Source organism: Natrix helvetica (assembly GCF_964273705.1).
Source record: "Natrix helvetica genome assembly, chromosome: 1".
NCBI lineage: Eukaryota > Metazoa > Chordata > Lepidosauria > Squamata > Natricidae > Natrix > Natrix helvetica.
In genome coordinates, this window is record NC_138548.1 from 238,551,620 (window position 1) to 238,576,904 (window position 25,285).

Sequence of the window (25,285 nt, forward strand, 5' to 3'; positions counted from 1 at the left end):
CAACCCTCCCCGCTCCCTGGAACCCCTTAAAAGCTTTACAAAACATTTTCCTAAAAAACCCCTAATCCCCCGCTTCCTCCACCTCTCTGGGTTAATAAACCCCTCATTGAGGTGGGCCCTCGTCAGGGCAGGGGGGCATGCCTGCGAGAGGGGGGACCCTCGCAGTCGAAGGATGTCAGACCTTGAATAAGTTGGGATGATGACCAATCCATGATTATGGCTATGGCAGGGTCTCTCTTTGTAGCAGGTCTAGGATGTAAGTTAACATAAAATGAAGTAGAGAAATATTTAAAAGGCAAATAATAAGATGGGAGGGGACAGACCTCACAGTCCACAATAGTCTACGTTCCACCAGTGAGGCCCAGGGCAGTTCTTTAGGCAGTTCTTTAGGCCCAGAGGCCCGGAGGCAGTTCTTGGAGTGTGAAGGAATCGCACCTCAGTGGGGGGGGGGGTAGACGAGGTGCCAAGGCCAGCTGCTCGGCCTATTGCTCTTCCGGGGTCGCCCCGAGCCTCCGGCGACCCCCCCGGCTTCCCTCTTCGGTCCATGCAACTTCTCTCCCGACCCCCCAGCCCCCACTGGTCTCTCCACCTGGCAACGCACCGCGGTCCGAGAGATAGCTGGGAAGAAATATGGCGCCCGATATTCCAGCGCCGTCTCTGCCGCTCCATCGCCATCGCCGGTAAGATGAGCTCTCCCTACACGTTGTTCTCTCTCTCTGGCTCGCTCCTCCACTGTCGCGCTGTTCCGCCGCCTGGCAGCCGCCCAAAACGCCCAAAACGCCTCCTTTCTGCTCTTTCTGTTCTTTTACTCATTTTGCTGCCGCAGCTGCCGCAGCTCGGCCTCTGTGTTCCTGTCCCTTAGCTGTCCTCCGTCTCCCGTCCTCCTGGTTAGCGGGTCCATCCGGATCCCAGCTGTTCACCATACAAGCCAGGGTTGCCACTTCATAATTCTAGGCCCCCAGGATGACCAACGGGGGCCAATAACGCCTGCTATCCCTGCCAGAGCGCCCCATCGTTTACGGAGCTCTGGGAAGGTCCGCCATTCCCCCCGAAAGCGCTGTATTATTCATAGTTTTAAAATGGAACAAACTTTCTTGACTTACTGCAGCTAATAATTCTACCCTCTACAAAATTGAGAGAAAAATTAATGAAATTTGACTTTGCCAACTTAGCACTTCCAAACCCGCCTCTGAATAACTGAAAGCATAAAAATATATTAAAATCTGTTACATTTTCAACATTTGTTCCAATTTGCTTCAATTAAACTGGGAAAATTAAACTGTTGCTATGTTTACATAAACTGAGATATTCTATATGCCATCTCTAAAAAGTATCCCAGACAGCCTTCGATTCTCTATATTGATAGCTAGTCACTACATAAAGCCTCTGACGTTTCTTAGCCTTTTATTAAGATAATGGGAATTAAACTCATTCAAACATTGCCAAAAATTAGGAGATTTATCGATAAATAAAGGCACAGACTTGGACGGGATGTTTCCATATGCTCAATTGCATGGAAATAAATATTAACAATGATGAGATAGCAACAGACTTTCAAAAAGAAGGCATATGGAAGTTTCTAAACCTGCCTAAAATAAAACCCCAGAAGTTAAGAATAAGGCAGTGGTGGGTTGCCAATTTTTTCACTTCCAGTTCGGGCGCGCTCCTGCGCGCGATGCTTCTGCGCATGCACAAAAGTATCCGGGTGGGTGGGCGGAGCCTCCTGCTGCCACTACTACCATGGCATAGGACCTAGATATCTGCAGGATCGCATCCTACCACACACGTCCTTGCGACCTATTCACTCACACAGGGAGGGACTCCTCCTGGTGCCGTCCGCTAGGCAGTGTCAGCGGGCGACACCTAGGAGTAGGTCCTTCTCTGTGATGGGCCCAACCCTCTGGAATGACCTCCCCCCCGACATTCGAACCACCACCGACCTCCGTTCCTTCCGTCAAAAGTTAAAGACTCACCTATTTCAATCAGCTGGCCTGGCACTTTCTTAGTTTTACCTCCCGGGGATTTATTTTAATTGGGTTTGGGTTTTTAATTGGGGATGTTTTTAGGGTTTTAGAATATATTTATTTCTTGTACAGCCTATCTCCTCCATCCAAATGCATTTAATTGTTTTATGATTGTATTTTTATCTGCATTGACTGTACACCGCCCCGAGTCCCTTTTTGGGAGAGGGGGCGGTCTAGAAATCCAAGAAATAAATAATAAATAATAATACCAGTTCGGCTGCACCTGGAGGAACCCACCACTGGTAACAGGACTCTGGATGCTTTCAGCCAAGGTCTTGGAATTGCTTCAGAATCAGCTCTGAAACTGTGCATCTTGCACTGTTTGTGTTCACTATCGTTTATCCAATTTATTTCTAGCTTATCTGTTATGCATTTGAAATTGCATCAAATAACTCTTCCCATTTGAAATATTATTGCCGTACAAAATTAGTGAGCAGGCAATTTTCCCATCAATATAAAACTTTGCCTAACTGGCTCCTGCGTTTAAGCCAGCCTCTCCCTCTAAAAGTTCAGTTACAATACCATTATTTCAAAGTGCTATTATTACACAGTGTCGTAATTGTGACAATAAGGTGATGTCTTGGCAGCCTTGAAGCTCTCCCTTATAGCAACTCCTCAGATTTTAAATTTTAATTTTTGGTGGGGGAAAATCACCTAATAAATGTATTTAACAGATTAACAGAGTTGGAAGGGACCTTATAGGTCATCTAGTCCAACCACCACCACCCCATCAAGCAGGAGACCCTACACCATTTCTGACAGATGGCAGTCTGGTTTCTTCCACTGGTTGGTTACTTTGTTCATATGTTGGAACACTTTCTTCAGCTTGTTCATCATTACGTTGTTTTCTTTTTAGCCAATATTTCTAGGTGTTGCATTTCCACATCTGTGAAATTTTTATTACGGATGATGAAATGTCTTTGATCCATTAGTTCAGTTATGTCATTTTTTCCTTCCACAGTTGCATCGTTCTTTTTTGAAATCCCCTGGCTGTTGGTTCTACCTGGTAGCAATTTTTGATGATTTCTCTATTTTATTTGGTTGTCCAAGTTTTGTGATTTGGTTCCAGTCACTTTGCAGTTGCACACCCAGATTCCCTGGCAGTAACAACTGAGCCCTGTAGCCCCTTTTTCAACAGATGTCCAGGAGTCAACAGGAGGCCATTTCACGTGGTCCTTGTTGACCTGGGCGATAACCGACCCGGTGTGGAATTTTGTTGATTTCTTCTCATCATTAGTGATGGTAGGTGCCTGGATTGGTTCATGGTGGCTAAACCACTACTGATCCAAAGACGGTAATCCCATAACTGTAGGAACCACACCAGATAGCTGTCCAGGCCCAGCCACGAGGGCCTAACTGCCTGTTTGGTGGCAGAAAGGCAGGATCAGGAATTGGGGCGGGGGGAGTGGCCAGCCTGCCTGTTTGGTGGCGGAAAGGCAGGATCAGGAATTGGGGCGGAGTGGCCTACCTGCCTGTTTGGTGGCAGAAAGGCAGGATCAGGAATTATTATTATATACTTTATTCATCAAACATGAAACTCAGTCAACATTCAAAAATGTATCACAAATACCATTGACTGGTGTTAATGGTTGATACGGGTTGCTGCCAGCATCCTAGGTATCAACCAAGTACATCAGCATCATCATTATTATTGCTTTAATCATCAATTTGATTCACAGTCTGGAACTGGTAAAATGTAACTGTTCAAGTGCTAATTAAGGACCTAAGAGCTGTTAATGTAACATCATCATCATCATTTACTTTATTTATTAAACATGAAACTTAGCCAACTGAACATTAAAAAATGTTAAATAATTAAAAATTATTATTATTATAAATTTTTATTCATTAAATATGAAACTCAGGGAACTGAACATTTAAAAATGTGTGTCAAATATCATTGACTGGCTTTGATGGTTGTTATGGGTTCTTAAAAGGTATGCCTTCTTAAAAGGTATGCTGTTAGGGTATTATTATTATTATTATTATTATTATTATTATTATTATTATTATTATTATTATTATTATTATTTACTTTATTCATTAAGCATGAAACTCAGCCAACTGAACATTCAAAAATGCATTACAAATACCAGTGACTGGTGCTAAAAGTTGATGCAGTTTGCTCCCAGTGTCCTAAGTATCAATCAAGTACCTTCTTAAAATATAAGATGTTCCGAGTAGAACAGTTTTTTTGCAGTTCTGCTGCTGATGTATCTTGTAAAATTCTTGGACATGGTGCCAAGTGCCCCGATGACAATGGGTATCACTGTTACATGCTTCATCCATAGCTGTGTAGTTTCGATGGCCAGGTCGCGATATTTCATTATTTTTTCTAGTTCTTTTTTTGCAACTCTGGCATCTCCAGGAACAGCGATATCAATAAACTGTACACTTCGGCCCTCTACAACCGTGATATCTGGCGTATTGTGCTCCAAATGACAATCTGTTTGTATTCGAAAGTCCCACAAGATCTTCACCTTCTCATTTTCAATAACTTTTTCCACTTTATGTTCCCATGACTTTCTGAATACAGGTAAATCATATTTTTAACCTAATGACCAGTGGATTAATTTAGCAACTCGGTAATGTCTAGCTTTGTAATCAGTTTGTGCAATTTTGCTGCATTCACATATTAAATGTGAAACAGTTTCGACTTTGTTATTGCAAAGTCGGCAGTTTGGGTTGTCAGTGGATTTTTGTATCTTCGCCTTCATGGCATTATTTGTAGTGCTTGTTCTTGAGCAGCCAGTATTAAACCTTCCGTTTCTTTCTTGATAGTTCCCATCTTAAACCATGTCCATATAAGGTTGTCATCACATTTTCTTTAAATGTTTTTCAAGTGCTGTCCATGCAAACTTTGGTTTTCCATCTACTTAATCTGTCATCCAGTTGTTTTTCCTTATATTCTGCCTTTGTTTCTGTTGTTTTTATGCTGTTCTCCGTTTTCACAGCCTGCAGCAATTTTTCTGTACTTTGGTTCACATAATCATTCAAACTTTGTTTTTCTTCTTCTACAGTTTGATGGATTTGCAATAGCTCCCTATTTTTCTTGGCAGGTACAACCTGTCGATGTCACTTCGTAGATGTAAAGTGTGGTACACATTCAAAAGTTTGTGTGTTTTCTGGTCCAAGTTTTCCAGTTCAGCCAGAGTCCCAATTGTTGATTCCAGCTGAGTAGCGTATCACTGGAACTGCCCATGTATTAATGGCTTTAATTATGTTTCCAGCATTCAGCTTTGATTTTAATATTTTGCAGGCCCTCCTGATGTATTCCTTTTGCGTTGACTCTTTGACTTTTCCATTCAAGATGTTATCTGCTTCCAATATGCCTAGGTACTTGTAACCATCATCCTTTGCTAATGCTTTCACTATATTTCCATTTCACAGTTCCATTCGAAAGCATGTAAAAATACAAGTAGAAAAATAGGAACCATGTTTGGTGGGAAGGTAACAGCATTCCGGGCCCCTTCAGCGTATAGTCTTGCCAGCCACATGACCACAGAGACATCTTTGGACAGCACTGACTCTTTGGCTTTGAAACGGAGATGAGCACCGCCCCCTAGAGTCAAGAACAACTAGCACATATGTGCGAGGGGAACCTTTGCCTTACTTAAACTAACAAGGTACTTCCCTCCCATCCCCTTTTGGGGTTTCAAAAATTCAGCATACTGTATGTCTCTATGGATATGATGAAATGCATACTTGGCAAAAGCAAGCTGCATTCAAATGTGCCCAATGTTATTAACTCCAACTTACATCCTCCTCTAGCATACTTCTAAAGCACCATGAATTCAGCAAACAGGCTTTAGCTTGCTTTTCAGAGAGGTAGGACAGAGGGATAGGAAGATTATGTGATTTTCCCAGTCAGACAAAAGTCTTTCTATTGAAGCATCTAACTACCCATACACAGCACATATTAAAGTATGCACAGCTATTTAGGCAGACCTGATTAGAAGATCTTCCGTACTGAGAAAGCATTTCTGCAAAAGAAAAACCGGATTAGGAGTATGCAGTTCAGTTTCTAATACAAATGAGAGGAGCGGGAGAGAAGGAGGGAGGAGGGGAAGGACTGAGTCTTTCAAATGGTTCGTATCATTTAATTTCAGATTTATGTACCAGCAATTTACCCATAAAGGAACCACTAAAGAGCTTATATTTGGATTCCTAAAAACTGACAACACATTTTAAGAACCAGTAAAACAACAATGAACAAAGCAGAATTTACTAAATTTGAATAAAAAACATTTTAGTTGTTTCAAGTAGAATTGTTTTCCAAGCTTTTACTAGAAATGGGCTTCATAAGCCGTTTAGAAGCAAATTTCACAAAATGGACAACACACTTTTAAAAGAAAAAGCTCTTCAGAGATAGGAAAGGAGAAGGAAGAAAAGTTGCTTCATTCTAGAAGCCTCCTTTGTCTGAGCAATTTTTTGTCCCAATTTCTGACTTTCTTCTATTCTTGACAAAATAAAACTTTGCCACACCATGTAAGTGTAGATGAGAATTACATTTAGTTTTTCAAATCGATCCGGGGGGGGTAAAGGCCTCTCTATAAGCTTTGTCCTTTAAAAATCTCATCACAGCTAATGGGGGCATTCTACAAAAAGGCTTTTTTTTAAAAAAAAAAAAAGAATTCTTCAGCACTTCCTGGAATGACCAAATATAACAGAATTTCTTTCATTTTCATCTCATACCAAATTCTTTTTTGTCATTTCAGATAAACAGAAATCTGGGGCAGACAGTTTTCATTTTCCTAGCTCAGAATCTGTAAGGTATCTGAAGTTCGGCTGCCTGACAAAACAAAGAAGAAACAGAGTAGCATAATGCCAGGTTTGTCGGGAGCAACCTATCAAATGTCAAGTCAGATACCATCTGTCAACTGATTCCTTCAACTTACTACCACCTCTTCTGCCCATTATTTATTTCAGTCCTTTTGTGGGGGTTTTGTTTGTTTCTGAGCTGTACTAATTGTCAGGCTTGGAAGCCATTGGGGGATAGGGCCTCAAGCCTGCCACATATTCAAACATAGTAACTGTGGGAAACTGGGAGGGGGGGGGATGGTATGGAGCTTGGGAGATGTGTAGCCAAAATAACATTCCTTCTCAGAAAGACGAGGTCGCTCATCCCTGCACCTGGGACGGATGTGAATGGGAGGAATCTTCATTCGTGGCTATGACTGGCTGGACCATGTGATGGACATGTGGGAGCTGGGGCAGGGTCTTAAACTTTCAACTGGGTGGAGAAAACCTGGAAGCTTTCAGATTCGGATTTTCCCAGATGTGCCAACATGGCTCTTATAATAAATTGGTGTTTTGAGAAATCTCTTATTTTATTGTGAATGCTATTTGGAACCCTGACACTAGTGACTTCAATATATATGCAGCCTCAGTGAGCACATCCTAGTGAAAGTACCTTGACTTTTAATTTTGCTTTGGAATTGAGGATCTTGAGATTGCTGGAGGAGTCTTCAGATTGCAGTTTGGAGAGAGTTCTTTTTTAAAAATGCCAAATATTCTCCTTTTATTCTCCCTTCTTTTCATTCAGATCATTGTCCGTTAACTATGAATGTTTTTAGCTAACATAAATTCTCAGGGAAGTACAATGGCATGTACTAAAATCCTCGCCCCTACTTTTTTAACTCTCCCTTCCTTCTCTTTCCCCTTTTGCTTCCTTTATTGTTCTTCCCTGTTCCTCTTTAGTTACACTGTTCTTTGTGTAAGACAGCAATTTTTTTCTTCATGTTGCTGTAATTATATTTACAGAAGGAAAGATTCTGCATCAGAATAAGAAAATAAGTGCTAGAATATTCTCCCAATATTTATTTTTCTAGAATTTTTTTAAATAAAGCCCATTTTTTCTACACCACTGTTATCTGGAAAATATAACAGAATGGAAAACAAAAAATACAACTCAATGTCATGTTCAGCTATTGATGAAACTCTAATTTTACTTCCAGTTTGTTATTATACAACATGAACAGATTTACCTCAATTTCAGGTCCAATATTTTTAATCAAATCTTAAAGGGATCAAAATAATACTTCTTCAGGTTGGGTTGGGTTGAGCAATTTTTTCATTAATCAGTTTACAACATTGGTCAAAATTGGTTTTAACTAGACAGTTCCAAAATGTATATAAAATATGCTCTTCTATACGTATCACATTATCTACCCCTGCAATATATACCTTATCACAGTGATGGCGAATCTATGGCATGCGTGCCACAGCTGGCACGTGAAGCCATTTGTCAGGGCACACAAGGCGCTGCCCTGTCAGCTGGCCAGCGTGCATGCGCACACTGGTCAGCTGAGTTCACACTTTTTAAAGCCATTTTTCGCCCTCCCCAGGCTCCAGAGCCTTTATAGGAGCCTGGGGTGGGCGAAAAGAGCCTCCCCCCCCCCCCGAGGCCCTCCCTGAAGCCTTTGGAGTGCTCAAAACAAGTCTCCGAGCACACCGTAAGTATCTATAAAGCCTCTGGAGCCTGGGGAGGGCGAAAAAAGCATGTAAAAATGGGGGGAGCACCTGTAGTGCACACATGCGCACTGGGGGGTCACACATTGCATTATGGGTGCAGCACGCTGGCCCACGACCCCCCCTGCACTCCCCCCACTTGTGGCACGCGAGCCAAAAAAGGTTCGCCATTGCTGCCCTATCATATATCTTATTACCAGCAGAAATCATGACCTGCATAAATTGATTAAACTCAGATTTACCTCTCTCCCTCCCTCTCTCTCTCTTCTCTCTCTCTCTCACACACACATCTATAGGTATATATGCATTTAATATGCATTATTAATACATATTATTAATATATGTTATGTAATATATGCAACAGGATCAGTCTGTGTGATCCTATAGTTACTGGTCTCTTATCTCAAATATCTTATCAATTTATCAAATGAAGAGAGAATTTGCTTTGATCTAATAATAAAGAGCAAAATTACTAGTGTATTTTTTTTGTTTTCCATTCTATTATATTTTCCAGATAACAGTGGTGCAGCCTGATTTCTTGAATATATTAAGGTATCTTGATCAGTTATCAAGCTTTCTAATATTCTACATCATTTTGTTTCCCTAAATTGATTGTTGTTTAGAAAAGAAAACATTGGTGTTAACATTAGTAATCCAGAAAAAAAATCATTTGCATGTTGTACAACATACCATTTTGGGGTGGGGGAGTATAATACGCTCCGGAGTATAAGACACACCCTAGTTTTGGGGGAGAAAAATAAGAAAAAAAATTCTGCCTCTGCCTATCAGCATCCATAGTATTCAGCTGACACATGGTAACAAGGTCAGCCAATGAATAGGCATAGCAACTAAGTCAGCCAATGAGGGCTATTTGGACTCTGAAATTTGCCGTGTGAGCAACAAGGAGACAGGCTTAGACGAGAACTGAAAGTGAAACTGCTTGTGTTTTGCTTGTATTTACTGCTACCTTGGAAAACCTGCTTTTGCTGATGTATTGTATATTATTATTATTCTGAATCCTGCTGAATCAGTTACTGTGCTTTCTGAATGTGATAACTGCTGCCAACACTGACCAGCTAGGTCAGCTTCAGCATTTATTGCAGCCTGATTCAGCATAGCTGATTGGCAGGTGGATTGGACTGCCAGAATACCCCCAATCAGCTGTTCCAGGCTGCAGGGATTGCCACAGCCTATTGCTGCCTCCATGCCTCATGTTTTTGGCCTCTGGCCGGGGGGTGGGTACATTCAGCGTATAAGATGCACCCAAATTTTCACCCTCTTTTGGGGGGGAAAGATGTGTCTTATACTCTGAAAAATACGGTATCTGGTTTTTTCCCCTCCGGTAGGCCTTCCATTCTCCCAAGCAGATATGATGAATTTTATAGAACTCAAAGTTCTATAAATCTTTCCTGCCATTTCATCAAGTTCCCTCTAATTGTATGTAATGAAAGATGATTTTTAATGCCCCAGATCTGTTCTATTTTTTTCTAGTTATACAGTTTATGGCTAGGAAGACTTTGAATGTCACGGATTACTCTGAGGTGCTTCCTTTTCAATTTTCCCAATATCAGCATTCCAAGATCAATGGAGAGGCCAAACTTTCCTTGAGGAAACTCCTTCTGTCTACCTCTGTCTCTCTGATATCATTGGGAGAGAAGGTTTCTAATCTATCCTCAAATTCTTGAGATGACATTCCATCAATCATAAGATTATTATTATTTTCTTTCAGAAAGAAATCAGTCATTCAAACAAAGCTAATTTGGAAACTGGGTAGAATATTTGAATCTTCCTATACCATTTCCTTTCTTCCTATTTAAACTATAAATGGCCTGGGATTTCCTAGCCCAAATGAACTGTAGCAACATTGGACTATATCTGTTGAGCTTTCAGAAGAATGTTTTAGAATGTTTGGGAGACAAAAGGTCCAGAGAGCCTCTCGCTTATCAACTAGAGTAAGGTGACCTCCTCAGTTACAGACCTGGGGGAGGAAGCAATTCGAGCCTCCATGAGCCTCCTAACCAGACCCTTCCTTTGAAAGAACAGCTATATGTTTATCAGCCCATTGAGGTAGTCCAGACAAGAAACATCAAACATGAGAACTAACATTACCCTTATGGCTAGATAACCCCACATCTTTTACAGCCTTCGTGATCCAGGAAACTAGGCATGGCTCTTTCTGAGATGTTTGCCATGCACTTATTCTTTCTGTCAGGTAAGCTGCCTCTTATCTAACCATTGTGTCAGAGTGTGCACAGTGTGACTATGTGAGACAAGCCAAGAGCAAATATAGTAAACAGAGGTTTGTATTTAAATAGTGGTTTTATCTACAGTGAATATATACATACACGTACTTTAGTCAGACCTCAAACAAACAGCAATCAGTAATTACAGCATGGAAGCAGAGAGAGAGAGAGAGAGAGAGAGAGAGAGAGAGAGAGAGAGAGAGAGAGAGAGAGAGAGAGAGAGAGAGAGAGAGAGAGAGAGAGAGAGAGAGAGAGAGAGAGAGAGATGCGCACCAACAGGGCCTCTTATTACAGGCTCTTAAAGTGATATCAGCCACAAAACCTAGAGCCTAGAGATAGACCTAGCCAAAGTACAAACCATCCTAGCCAGCCCCCTCGCACCCACAAACAAAACTTCCTAGGATTTACAAATTTCTACAGGCAATTAATTCCCGCCTTCACGAAGACTGCCAAACCCATGAAAGACCTCCTAAAGACAGGGAGTCCAGGGATGAAGCCCTGCTCGGGGCAACCCCTACAGTGGGATCTAACCTGCCAAAAGGCATTGAGAGCAGGTCAGGAATGCTTCGCAGGTTGACATTAGGTGCCCAGGATGTTCTTTCGCAACCTACTATACTTTTGTCTTGAGGTGGGTGAGCAGCTGGCCACATTTTTAGACCTACCTCTGAGCTGCAACCCTATTTATTTTCCAAGAAGTCCTCAAGAGGCCAAATCAGATGGAATGAAAAAAAAACCTAGCCTGTTTATTTTCTGTTTTAATAGCAGAGGCCTAACACATTTTCTTCTCTAATTACTTTCCAAGTATCCGGGTTCTTTAAAAAAAAGACTTATTATTCTATCCATGCAAAAGTAAACTTCTTTGATTTCAGTCAGGCTATCCAACCCCCAGCCAATTTTTTTTTCCCTTCAGTCTTTCTTGCTGGTCTGGAACTGCGGAGGAATCTGATTCTCTAAATCCGCACTTCATCTCACCTGCCCAGCACAATTACATGGATCCTGTCTCCTAAGACAATTTATGTGCACACCCAATTACAAATGAAACAAACGGAGTCCTCCAGTGCCATTTGTCTTCATTCGGCCAGGATGGTACTGGACACGAGAGAGAAGCAATCGCTATCTTTCCTCCTTCCCTCTCCATCTTCCTCTCAGAAAAAATCAGACTAAGCCCCTTAAGCATCACAATCGGTAATGTTCTGCTCATACAGAGGCAACTCCAGCCAAAAAGAACACTGATCCTTCGTGCTGCGGTTTCTGCTGGATTGCTAACGTTGCCTGCGGTTTTGTTTAATGTTTTTGAAGCCCCGTTGTACAGAAAGCAGAAGGGGGAAAGGATGTAAAACGGCACTAATAGGGAAAAGGCGCATCTTAAAGAGAGATGGCTTATTTATTTCTGAAGGGAAGAAGGTAGAAGAGAGTGGATGGAATCACACAGAAGAAGGGTTTTTTATTTTCTCTGCATTTGGAAACATTCAAGCTGGTTTGATAGAGGGGATTTTTTAAAAAAAATCCAGAAAAACGGAATGTTCTCCTGTACTTTGCAATCGCTGCAATATACAAACTTGGATAATATTGTGACTGGCTCAGAATACAATTCCTTCCACAGGGGTCATTAGGGTTATAGCATACAAATAGGCATTGTTGTGGCCCGCCAGCAGCTAGCAGAGCTGGCAGCAGATTCGGACAGTGATGAGATTGGGGAGGAACATGGGCCAGTCCTGGAGTCTGGGGAAGCCTCTGAGGAGTGTTCTGCATCTGAGGCAGAGATGGGCCAGAGCCATATGCCAGTTATCAGTTGTCTTCAGAGTCAGACATCAGTGAAGCAGACGAACAGCTGCAGCCTGTTCCCAGTGTGTGCATGTGCAGAGTTGCCAGATGAAGGGAACAGCTAAAGAACAAGTATTGACTTAAAAGTAAGACCACAGGTGGGCAATGAATGGCCCCTCCCAGAGGAAATAAAAGAGGAGCAAAAGGGGAGTGGAGTTTGCAGGAGACAGTTAGTTCATTCCTGCATTCTTGCCAAGTATTGTGGCATCTGAAAGATATCGGCCTGGCCAATCTCCAAGCCTGATAAAGGTCAATAATTGTGAACTATCTTGAAAGACTGTGAAAGCCGGGACTTTGCTGAAGAGGAATTCACTGTACATTAAATAAAAGGGGTTTATTGGGACGAGGACTCGGCTTCGTGTTGCTGGGGAAGTCTAGGTCAGAACAGGCATGAGCAACCTGTGTGACTCCACTTTTATTTTATCTGATTTCAGCTGTTTAAAAAAATAGTCCTGCAGTTTCTAGCTGTGTCTTGAAACATTGTGGTACTCAACTACAGAACATACTTTCATCTGTGTGCTCCAACTTAAGAGTTGGAGCACACACTCTTAAGTAACTATCAGCCAGTTATGTGAATCTCCCAGTGAATCCAAAAGGATGGCAAATTACACATCTCATCCATCATCAGCTAGATATCACTGCTTTACTACAGCATGGACATGGTCACTTCCCACTACAGCAGGACTGTCAAACGGGCCAGATGCATCACGCCCGGTTTAGCAAAGGGGAGAAAGTCCCGATATGTCATGCGACGATGTGAGTTTGACACCTCTGCTCTACAGCTGCACCATCTACAGCTGTTCACATGCCAGCAAATGTGTTGCACCACAATCACCATTTTCTTGGCCCACAACAAACACTGCTAATTTTAGTGTTTACTACTAATGGATTGATGGTCCTAAATTCCCTTAGGGTGGGACAGCAGAATTCCTTACAATGTCTTCCACTACAATAATTGAAATGAATCAGGAAAAGTGAATCATAATATATTAGTACTTGTCTGGAGGAAACCACAATCACCATTTTCTTGGCCCGCAACAAACACTGCTAATTTTAGTGTTTACTACTAATGGATTGATGGTCCTAAATTCCCTTAGGGTGGGACAGCAGAATTCCTTACAATGTCTTCCACTACAATAATTGAAATGAATCAGGTAAAGTGAATCATAATATATTAGTACTTGTCTGGAGGAAACACAGTGTACAAATTATCAAATAAATAATGGGATGTGTAGTTTAAGCATATAATTGAAATTTTGAATTTTAAATTAATTTCCCCTTTAAAGCAACATTTCCTGCTTTTACCAAAAGCATCAGTAATTGAATGTTCTCCAGGATCATTTTTCATACTCAGAAAACCTCACTGTATGAAGTAGGGTCTCTCACAGTCCTGAAAACCTAAATGGCCCCGAAGAACCACTTTATGGCCATAAAATTTTGATGGGCAAGCCAGGAAGAGGAGGAGAAGGAATCAGGAGCTGCTTTTATCTTGGGCAGAATACTGCTTTGACCAGCTACGACTCAAATATTTGCAACAACATGATTATTGGAAAGAGAGCTAGGGATGGGCCAGGAGACTCAGGTTTAAAATCTCCAGTCAGGCCTGAGGTCTAGAGGATGATTTTAGGACAGTCATGGTCTCTTGGCCCAACTAACTCCATAGGGTTGTTGAAATCATAAAAGTATAATCTATACAGATAGAAGAGTATATTTGTAGCTGAGGGTTTAATATGGTGCTCTCTGAGCTTGGTTGTTTTCTTGCAGACATTTCATTACCCAGCTAGGTAACATCATCAGTGCTAGAAGAGAGTGGGGCTTGCTCTCTGTTTAGATACAAGTGGCTTGCCCTGTCAGTGGGAGTGTTCTTGATGAATCCTTGATTAGGTTGTAGTTTACTGTTAGGCCCATAGAGATAAACAACATCTACACACCATTCAAAAGAGACAGTTTAGCCAAAAAGTAAACAAAAAGATCAAAATCCCTCTTTGCCAGCAATCAATACCCAGATAAACAGAGATTAACACCAAGATTAATATTAGGCCAAGCAAATCAACAAGCAAACAATACTCTAATTAAGGAACTACCAACTCAAACATGCTAACAGTAAATAGTCTCATCAAGGGACCACCAAAAACATGCCCATCAACACTGACCTGGGCTAGCCCCATTTATACTGTATAAACCAGGAGTGAAATGCTATTGGTTCAGGCCGATTTGTCCGAACCGGTAGTAAAAAAAATTGCTTTTAAAAAGTTTTTTTAAAGTTCTGATGCACAGCTGATCATTGGAACATTTTTTTAACTTTTTAAGCATTTTTTAAATGCTTAAAAAAGTTTTTAAAAAGGTTCCGATGATCGTGCGAGACAGCTGATTGTTACAGCTGATTGTCGGAACTTTTTTTTTACTTTTTTAAGCATTTTTTTACTACCAGTTCAGGCAAGTAGGTAGTAAAAAATGCTTAGATTTTTTTTTAAAGTTCCGACGATCAGCTGTGCAACAATCAGCTGTGCCGTGCAATTTATATTCACTAGAAAGCAGGATCACACAGCACAGCTGTTTCCCTCCCCCCCCTCACTGTTCTACTTACCTTTGCAGACTCAGAAAAGGCTTCTTAGCACCCACGGTGCGCATGCATGCGATGCACACATTTGGTGTGCATGTGCGCAAGAAGCAAAATGGTAGCGGACTTCAGAACATTTCACACCTGGTATAAATCCCACTCCCTTCAAGCACTGATAACATAGTAATGAATTTGCAAGAAAACAACCAAACTCAGAGTGTACCAAGGACTCCTTAATGTATATTGTTTGGAGGAAAGGACTTTGAGGAAACGTGAAACATGAATCTAGCATGTAAAATAAATGGATCAAACAATTGGCATTTGTATAATGGCATATCTTAGTGTTCAACAATCAAAGAAACAACTCTAGCGTTCAATAAAGCAGAACAGAGACTGCTATACCCAGCTGGCGCTGTTTCTTTAGGATGAAAAAGTGATACAATGCTTATATTGTCCACTGTATTCCTTCACTAGATTTATCTCAGTCTATCGGGACTGCGCGCATGTCTACTTTTCCAACAGGCTAGAAATATCTTCTTTAAAATCCTGATAGCATTTTGAGATTGGACATAATTAAACATGGATTAGGTGAGACTTTTAAAATTAATATTAAGTTATAGTAATGTACAATCCTCTGCCTCCTCTTCCCACACAGTCAACCTGATGGCTGTCCAGTCTTGTAGAATGCTTTTTGTTGTTGTTGTTGTTGTTGTTGTTGTTGTTGTTGTTGTTGTTGTTGTTATGTGCTTTATTCATTAAACATGAAACTCAGTCAACTGACCATTCAAAAACACATCACAAATACCATTGATTGGTGCTAATGGTTGATACGGGTCGCTGCCAGCATCCTACCTTAAGAAGGTACCAAGTACCTTCGTAAGGTGTACGATGCTCCGAGTAGCAGTTTTTTGCAGTTCCACTAGCGTTATTGCATGAAGCTGCAATTTGTTGATGTATCTTATAAAATTCTTGGACATGGTACCAAGTGCCCCGATGACAGTGGGTATCACGGTTACATGTTTCATCCATAAGCACATAGTTTTGATGGCCAGGTCGTGGTATTTTGTGATTTTTTTTCTGTTCTTTTTGTTTGACTCTGGCATCTCCTGGTACCACAATGTCAATAAATTGTACGTTTCGGTCAGTGGTGTAGTTCAATTTTTTTTACTACTGGTTTTGTGGGCGTGACTTGGTGGGCACGGCAGGAAGGATACTGCAAAATCTCCATTCCTTCCCCACTCAAGGGAATTGATACTGCAAAATTTCCATTCCCTCCCCACTCCTGGAGGAAGGATATTTCAAAATCTCCATTCCCACCCTACTCTGGGGCCAGCCAGAGGTGGTATTTGCTGGTTCTCCACACTTCTCAAAATTTCCACTACGAACTGGCAGCAGAACCTGTCAGAATCTGCTGAATTTCACCCCTGATTTCCGTATTTGTTGCTGTTGTTGTATATTTTTCTTTCCAAGAAGGTTGGATTTTCTACTGATGGGATAGAACGGAGCTGAAAACAACTCTTTCTTATTTGACATATGCAGTTTTTCTGACTCTGCTTCTGCTCTTCACAGGAATATTGCATTCGAATTGTAATAAATGTTATTAAGACTCACTATAGGTAAAAACTGCAGAATACCCAAAGCAACAAAGTAATCTTAAACAATGAAAAAGCCAATTTAATAGAAAGCAGAGGGACAACGTCAAATTAGATATTTAAGGAATATAAACACAGAGGCAGCCTTTTTGTGACTTGGGCAGTAATGGAAAACAACTTATCAAAATGTGATGCATAATTCCGTAGAGAACAACTGAGAAACCATTTCCTGCATGGAAATGGTTCTGTTGAGAATCATGACCTCTAGTGACTAAAGTCTAATCTAAATGCTCCAGTTCTTGAGCACCAGGTTCTGCTATCTCTTTGATATACAAATATTCCTCACATTTAGACAAGTTGAATACTTTGAATAATTGCTCGTTAAAACGTATGTACTTGTGCATCCTGTCAGTGTATGAGAGTTCATGACTTGGCAGAGACATGGTAACAAGGTCAACCAATGACTAGGCATAGCAACTAAGTCAGCCAATGAGAGCTGTTTGGAAACTGAAACAGTGTTTGCTGGAGACAGCTAGGAGCCTAGGTGTGGCTTAGCTTAACTCCTGTACTAAAGCTGCAGTCTGTGCTGAGCTCAAAACTAGTCTGCTGCTCTGAACTGAAATGAAAACTGTTCTCTCCTCTGCCTGTGTTTGCTTGTATTTACTACCATGTTGGGAAAACATGTTTAGGTATTATATACTTATTTCATGTGTTATATTGTATATAAAGAAAAGATAATGAATCCTGCTGAATCTGTTACCTTTGTGTGCTTTCTGGATGTGATTGCTGCAACAAACTCTGAATCCCTTTGAATCTGCTAATATAGTTCTTCTCTCTTTTGCTGATGTCGAGTGTGAATGCTGATGTGGAAAACAGGTTTCCTCTCCTCTTCCTAAAATCTATTATCACTCATAGATATACTAACACCACTCACAATACTAATCCACCAGGTTTGTCCCTCTCGGTCAACCGATCAGTTGGGAAGAAATCACTTGGTTTCCTTCTGATAATAACAGGAAGGAACCAGCAATGCAATTCCTGCCAACTGGTTGTTTATCCTAATGGATTGGCCAATCAAAAAAAATGGGCAAAGCTCCCCTCAGCCAATGAGGAAAGAAAGTAGGGATTCCCAGCAGCTTAATGAGCCACAGCTTTTCAATACTTGGCTTTGAAGCCACAGCCACTCATTCATGTTCTACATCAAGAAATGTTTTCATAATTCCAAATTGGATGCACACTTTAATATAAAATGTAGATTTTATTTTGCCTGGGCACCAAGAATGACAACTCCTGTCTTTTTCAGGCTTTCTCATCCAGGAAAAATCAGCATCGGTGGCTCTGTGAATGGCTTTTCATCCACATTCTAAAAATGATCATCTCATTCTCTAAAAGCTTAACCTTTGTCTCTAGCAAAACCATTATACAAAATTGCTATTCTTTGGTCAAGAAGAGCATGAAAATTCATCTACTGAACAGCCTGGTTTCTACTTTAGCTCCTTCCCCAGCCAGCAATCGTATCTTTCAAATGAGTGAAATAAACAAGAAAATCAGGGTACAGATTTATGGCCCTGGCTTATGGAAACAAAGAGACACAAATGGAATCCCAATGGCAATGGCTAACAACAGCTGTAAAGGCAATGGAGGAACACTGAGCCACCATGTCGAGCATTAAAGGCTTTAGAGAACGCTGGTAAAATTTGAGTCCATCATTGTCAGCCTCCTGAAAGGCCACCCTATAGGAGTAACTCAGTTGCCATAAATATTCATAAATCAAACTTGGTGCCTGCTACAGACATTTCCAGATAGATGCCTTTGGCTTGTGTTAAATTTTAGATTTTACCAACAAAGAAATAAAGGGAGACTAAGGTAAAGGTTCCACTCGGACATACAGTATGTGCTAGTCGTTCCTGACTCTAGGGGATGGTGCTCATCTCTGTTTCAAAGCCAAAGAGCCAGCACTGTCCAAAGACATCTCCGTGGTCATGTGGCCAGCATGGCTAAATGCTGAAGGCGGGACAAGTAACAGGAGCTCACTCTGTTACACGGCGCTAAGAATTCGAACCACCAAACTGTTGACTTTTCTGATCAACAAGCTGAACATCTTAGCCACTAAGCCACCGCGTCCCACAAAGGGAGACTAGTATAGATCTATTTCAAGCCATTTAGGGAAGGTTTATTAATACATGGAGCACATCCATATATTCAGTGAACCTCATGGTTCTTAATAATATGAATTCAGAACCCTTGTAAGACAGTTATTGACTGTACATAATGATTGATTAATAACTGGTGATTGTCAGTTCAATTTTAATTACATTTAAATCCAGTAACTTCAAATCTTAACTTTGGCCCAATCCAGTTCTTTGATCTGGGACAGAACATTTTTTGGGAAGATGACTTCCTGATACCCCATTCCAATGTATCCTTCAGACTAGAGAGGCGTAGTGCATCTCTGCATTAAGTCTTTGGCAAAGGGTGCAGTTTTAATTGCTGGCTCCTGGCTTCAGTGTCAAGCTGTTGACTTTTACAGAAGCAGCTCTGTGATAGAAAAGAGCCCTGAGTGGATTGTCAGGATCGACCGTAATATTGTGCAACAGCACACAGAGCTGAGATACAAGAGGTTATTCTACCCTTTGTCTCAGGAGTAGCACTAGCACTGATTCTTTGCTGAATGGCAAGGCGCAAGTATGAACCTTCAACCTTCACTTCACATTCCTGGAATGTTGAGAACTGTTCGCTGTGATGGAAGCTTTGACCCAAAGATCCAAAGCTGCAAAGCATCTGCAAAGTGTGAGGAAAGATTAACCTGGAGATGTCTGGGTCAGCAGCTTTTCTATAGATTGGTCTACATGACTCATTTGCCCATGTTAGGAACTCCATGTGTGAAATGAACTTCAAGCCCCTTCAAAAGTCCTATTCGCTAGCATTTCATGAGGGCTTCTTGGCTAATTCAACTTCCATGCTCATTTATCTGTTCCTTTAAGCTATAACTTAATTATAATCCTGCCTCAAAGTTAAAGTTCCTTGCCCTGTGCTACAAAATGGGCCAAGATGTACAACCTCGAAAATACCTCCAGTTCTCTAGATCAACTTAAGTGCTTGCTAAATCGTAGTAAAGAGTTCTGATGTCAGTGCATGCATTAGCTTTCCCATGTCCTTACTGCAGTTCCATTAGGCTACTTATACAGCATCAATCAGATATCACAACCTACAGAGAAGATGGCACGAATGATGGTTAAGAAACTACATCAAAGAATCTCAGTGAACCCCACAGACTGGAAAATTTTTAGTAATATAATCTTACAAGCATTATCGGCCAGTTATTGATCTTACCTATCTAAGCGGTCCATCATGGGCAGGATAATACAATGTAACAGATATGCAAAATAATAGTGCATTAACCTACATTACATCAATAAAGTTCAAACCCTAATGAAACACACAGCCATATTCAGGCACAGTGTTTGCATAATGTGCCCTTTCTAAGCCAACATTGCTCTTAATTCGAGGCTGACATTTATACCCAGCACTATCTGTGTCTTGGAAAAAAGAAAATATACAGCACAGAAGACTCTCAGAGCAAGCGCTTCCTGTAGAATAACATCATCTTTCCAAGGACAGGAAACTGGGAAACAAAACAGCTACCAGACTTTTTGGACTGCAGTTCACTACTTCATACCAGCCCCAAATGTTACTCAGTCGTGTTTCATTCGTCTTTTTAGAAATGAGGCTGCATCCCTGTGCTAAAATCTGGAGAAAGCGGGAGAAAGCAATTGCAGATTTTGATTTTGAAGTTGCTTTTTTTTAAAAAAAGAAAATGCCTTGGGAACTGCCTGCTCTCTCTGTTTGTACCAGAGGAAAAATGGATAGCTGTCACATATTTCCTGTGACATTACAGACGATAGATTTATAATGCAACCACTTGATTCGCACCTAATGTTAAGCCATAACGTCATGTTGTTTGTTTAGTGTGATCTGCAAACCCACTAATAATAATAATAATAATAATAATAATAATAATAATAATAATAATAATAATAATAATAATTTTATTTGATTAGCCGCAACCCTCTCCCGAAGGACTCGGGGCGGCGTACAATCAAAACGGATAAAAATACACATAAGACAAACATATACAAAAAGAACAGAGACATATACATATGTGCATGGAGGAGAGTTGACTTATAAGTGAAAGACAATTAAAAACACAATTTAAAATCCCCTTAAATAAAATTACTAAATTAAAAAACCCATCAGGAGCGTTACGAAGTTATGGTTGAGCCAGGCCAGCTATTTGGAAAAGGTGGGTCTTGAGCTTGACACGGAAGGAGCGGAGGTCAGTAGTGGTCCTAATATCCGGGGGGAGGTCATTCCACAGGGCTGGGCCCGCCACAGAGAAGGCTCTGCTCCTAGGCGCCACCCCATGGCACTGTCTGGTGGACGGCACCTGGAGAAGTCCCTCTCGGTGCGAGCGGATGGCTCGTAGGGATGTATGGGGCAGAATACGATCCCGCAGGTAACTAGGTCCTGAGCCATGGAGCGCTTTAAAGATCGTAATCAAGACCTTGAAATGATGCCATAGAGTGAAATGCAAACTTATTATGGCTTATTGATATTTGCAAGCCAGGCTTCTATGGTTTGTTTGGTAAACTATGGTTAAATTCCTGGTCAATAAATGCATGTTTATTTCTCATTTATGGTGCACAGTCTCCCCATTTCAAAACCTTTCAACTGTTCAGAAGATAGTATCAATCAATCAATCAGAATACAGCTACAAGGGACCTTGGGGGTCTTCTAGTCCAACTCCCTGCTCAAGCAGGAGACCCTATACCAGAGGTGGTATTCAGCAGGTTCTGAGCAGTTCTGGAGAACCGGTACCGGAAATTTTAAGTAGTTCAGAGAACCAGCAAATACCACCTCTGACTGGCGCCGCCCCCCATCTATTCTCTGCCTCCTGAGTCCCAGCTGATCGGGTGGAAATGGGGATTTTACAGTACCCTTCCACTGGAGTGGGGAGGGAATGGAGATTTTACAGTATCCTTCCCCTGCCACGCCCATCCAAGCCATGCCGGCAGTAAAAAAAATTGAATCCCACCACTGCCTATACCATTTCAGACAAGTGGCTGTCCCATTTTCTTTCAGTTTTCTGTTTTGCCTGTCTCAAATACTTATATTTCTCACAGAAAAAGCCATTTTCCTTCTTCGAAACAGAGCATTCATTGCCAAGATGGATTCCTAGGTGTGTAAAATGTGGCTCCTTGACTGTCAGAGTTTGCTATTACTTTTGACATGCATTCTGAGAAGTGATGAGAGGGACTTTGCAGCAGGAAAAATAGTTGCTGCTGCTAGCCTTAGTCTGGGCTTCAGATGTTTGGAAATGGAAAAGCAAATATGCCGTGAGTGCAGCTAAATTCCCAATTAAAAAAACTTTACTTCCACCTTTCTGATTCCTCCTTTATTCTTCCTTTCAAACAATCCACCTCCTCCAATGGTTTTTAAAGAAAGATGTGAATCAAAACCTAGTCAGAAGGATTCAAACTGTTGCTTTTGATCAGCTGGAAGTATATGTAACAATCACATCAAAATATACTGTATACCAATCTATTACCATACAACTAGTCCTGTTTTGGGAGAACTAATTATATTTCAGCATTTCCCAAATATGCCTTGCACATCACAGGGACACCGTAAACATGCATTTTGTGGGCAATGCCATTTCATACTGTCATGTCATCCTGGTCTTTAAAAAGTTATTATCTGTTTATAGTTTTATGAGTCAATATAAAGATTCAGTAGATTAACATCCAGGGAGTGGGAGGGAAGATATGCTGATCACCAAAGGGACCTGAAATTTAGTTGTATGAGAAGATTGTTTTGTGACAAAGAAAAAGACGCTACAATCACAGATTACAATTCAACCATGCTGAAATAGACCAAGAATTTCAGCTAGAGTAGTTTTTGTCCAGCTTTTTCCACAAGCTCTATAACGGCGGTGTCCAACGCACGACTACATGTTGTCACCACGTGATGTGTTGCAACTTTTCTTCCCCTTTGCTAAACTGGGGGTGGACATGGCCAGTGGGTGATGCATCCAGTCTACAGGCTACAGGTTTGATGCTCTATAATGTTAAATCCTTTTATAGAATATCACCCATAGAGTGCTTTCTAATATGTCCCACAAGACACAAGTGACAGTGGTACTAAATCTGCCCTCCGGTGGAGTTTCCAAGGCAACAGTCACTTTTTTTTTCAATTTATAAAAAAAAATCCTCAAACAAGTTGCAGAGTAAGGTTGTAGTTATATCCACATCTTGGTTTTCCCAGGGCAGCGGTTGCTTGCCTGAAGGGAACTTTGTCCAAGTCTCAATCAATTTTGAGGGGACTCTGAATTTCTCAAGTGGTTATTCCTCAAGTATGAGCAACATTGCATATTTCTCAATCCTGCTGATTCAGCCCTCTAGCTTGGCAGATTCTGCCATGCTCCTTGCAATTATATTCCAAAATTAGAGGCTGAGGTCACTGGAAATAAATCCATTGGTCAATTCTGCTGGGGGGGAAAACCGCTTTGGTTCTAGTGGTTGAGGCACCCAGCTAGAAACTAGGAGACTGTGAGATTTAATCCTATCTTGGGCACACAGTCAGGTGGGTAATTTTGGCTTGTGACACTCAGGGGTGAAATTCATCAGGTTCTGACAGGTTCTGGAGAACTGGTAGTGGAAAGTTTGAGTAGTTTGGAGAACTGGCAAATACCACATCTGGCTGGCCCCAGAGTGGGATGGGAATGGAGATTTTGCAATATCGTTCTCCTGGAGTGGGGTGGGAATAGAGATTTTGCAGTATACTTCCCCTGCCACACCCACTAAGCCACGCCCACAGAACCGGTAGTAAAAAAAAACAACCACTGGTCACACATTCTCAATCCTGGGAAGAAGGCAAGGGTAAAATCACCTCCAAAAATTATACTAGGAAAATGCAGGGAATTGTTCAAGTAGTTGTCAGGAATGAAGATCGGCTCAACAAATTTTAAAATCTACCGAAATTATGGCAGTTCACTAAAATTCCAATAATTCATTTGTAGATACTTTTCAGATTAAAATTCTCTTTTCACCACAGAGTTCCAAATAAACCAATATAATCTCACTGAAGTACTCTGTTTGTTGTGCATTGCTGTTGTTGTTGTGCTTTGCTGTTGTTGTTAAAAAGCCTGTTTCAGGGGTGAAATTCAGCAGGTTCTAACAGGTTCTGGAGAACCCGTAGTGGAAATTTTGAGTAGCTCGGAGAACCAACAAATACCACCTCTGGCTGGCCCCAGAGTAGGGAGGGAATGGGAATTTTGCAGTATCCTTCCCCTGCCATGCCCACCAAGACACACCCACAGAACCGGTAGTAAAAAAAATGAATTTCACCACTGGCCTGTTTGGTATAGTGGCTAATGCCCTGGCCTAGAAATCAGAGATTATGAGTTCAGGTTCCACCTTAAGCATGAAAGCCAGTTGAATGACTTTGGTCCAGCCACTCTTTTTTAGTCCAACTCACCTCTCAGGGTTGTTGTTGTTGTAGCAAAAAATAGATGGAATAGATTTGTTTTCCCCCAGTAAAAAAAAAAAAACCCACAGGAAAACCTCCACATCTGAAAAGAAGGCATGCTACTGAAAATTGCATTAGTTGAAATTTTTAAAAACAGCTTACATGCACACAATTTACATTTTAAAAGCCTGTATCAGAGAAATGTATGTGTCAAAGGATAACCCCCAAGATAATTTGCATTGAAATACTTCTTGGGCAATTTACATGATCAGTTATGTAAATTAAGAAAGTTGCACACAAAAATATTAGTGTATTAAGAAAAACCGTAAAGCTAAACGGTGACGATTTCTTTTCAAAAAAAGAAAAAAATATCAACCAGACTGGAATATTATTTTACCAGTGTGAAAAATTAAAACAAGTCAGGGATGTACAGTATATGTCAGTTAAAAAAAAACACATTTTTTTACTGACATATACTGTACATCCCTGACTTCGTAATTCTTTTTCAGAAGAAGGGTATGAGTAAAATGGAGAGGGGCAGATCCATATGTAAGTGTCAATCTGTTAGGAAGAGTTGAATCATAAGCCATCCCATTTTAGACTAAAACTTAAGATGGATGATTTCTCAACAGATTTGTGACCCCTAGAATCTGAATAGAAGGGCACTGAGTTGATCTATGTTTGGCTCCAAAAATGGTCAACAGTTTGAAGACTGTGCATTGGACAAGTCTAGTAAATACCAGAGGCCAACCTTATTCTTTGTCTCCTCTCTTTCAAGCCGCATGTTTTGCAACCAAAGCTTCCTATAAGAGGGTGTTACTTCATAACAATCATGACTGTTGATCCAGCAGTTCAGTATTCTCAGTGTTAACTAACATCAGATCTCTAGGTTTAAGGCTGGTGTTTTTCTCACACCTACCTAGAGAAGCCAAAGACAGAATTATTAGTGTTTGCAGCAGCAATCACATCCAGAAAGCACACAGAGGTCACTGATTCAGCAGGATTCATTAAGTTCTCTTTATATATAATATAACACATGAAGTA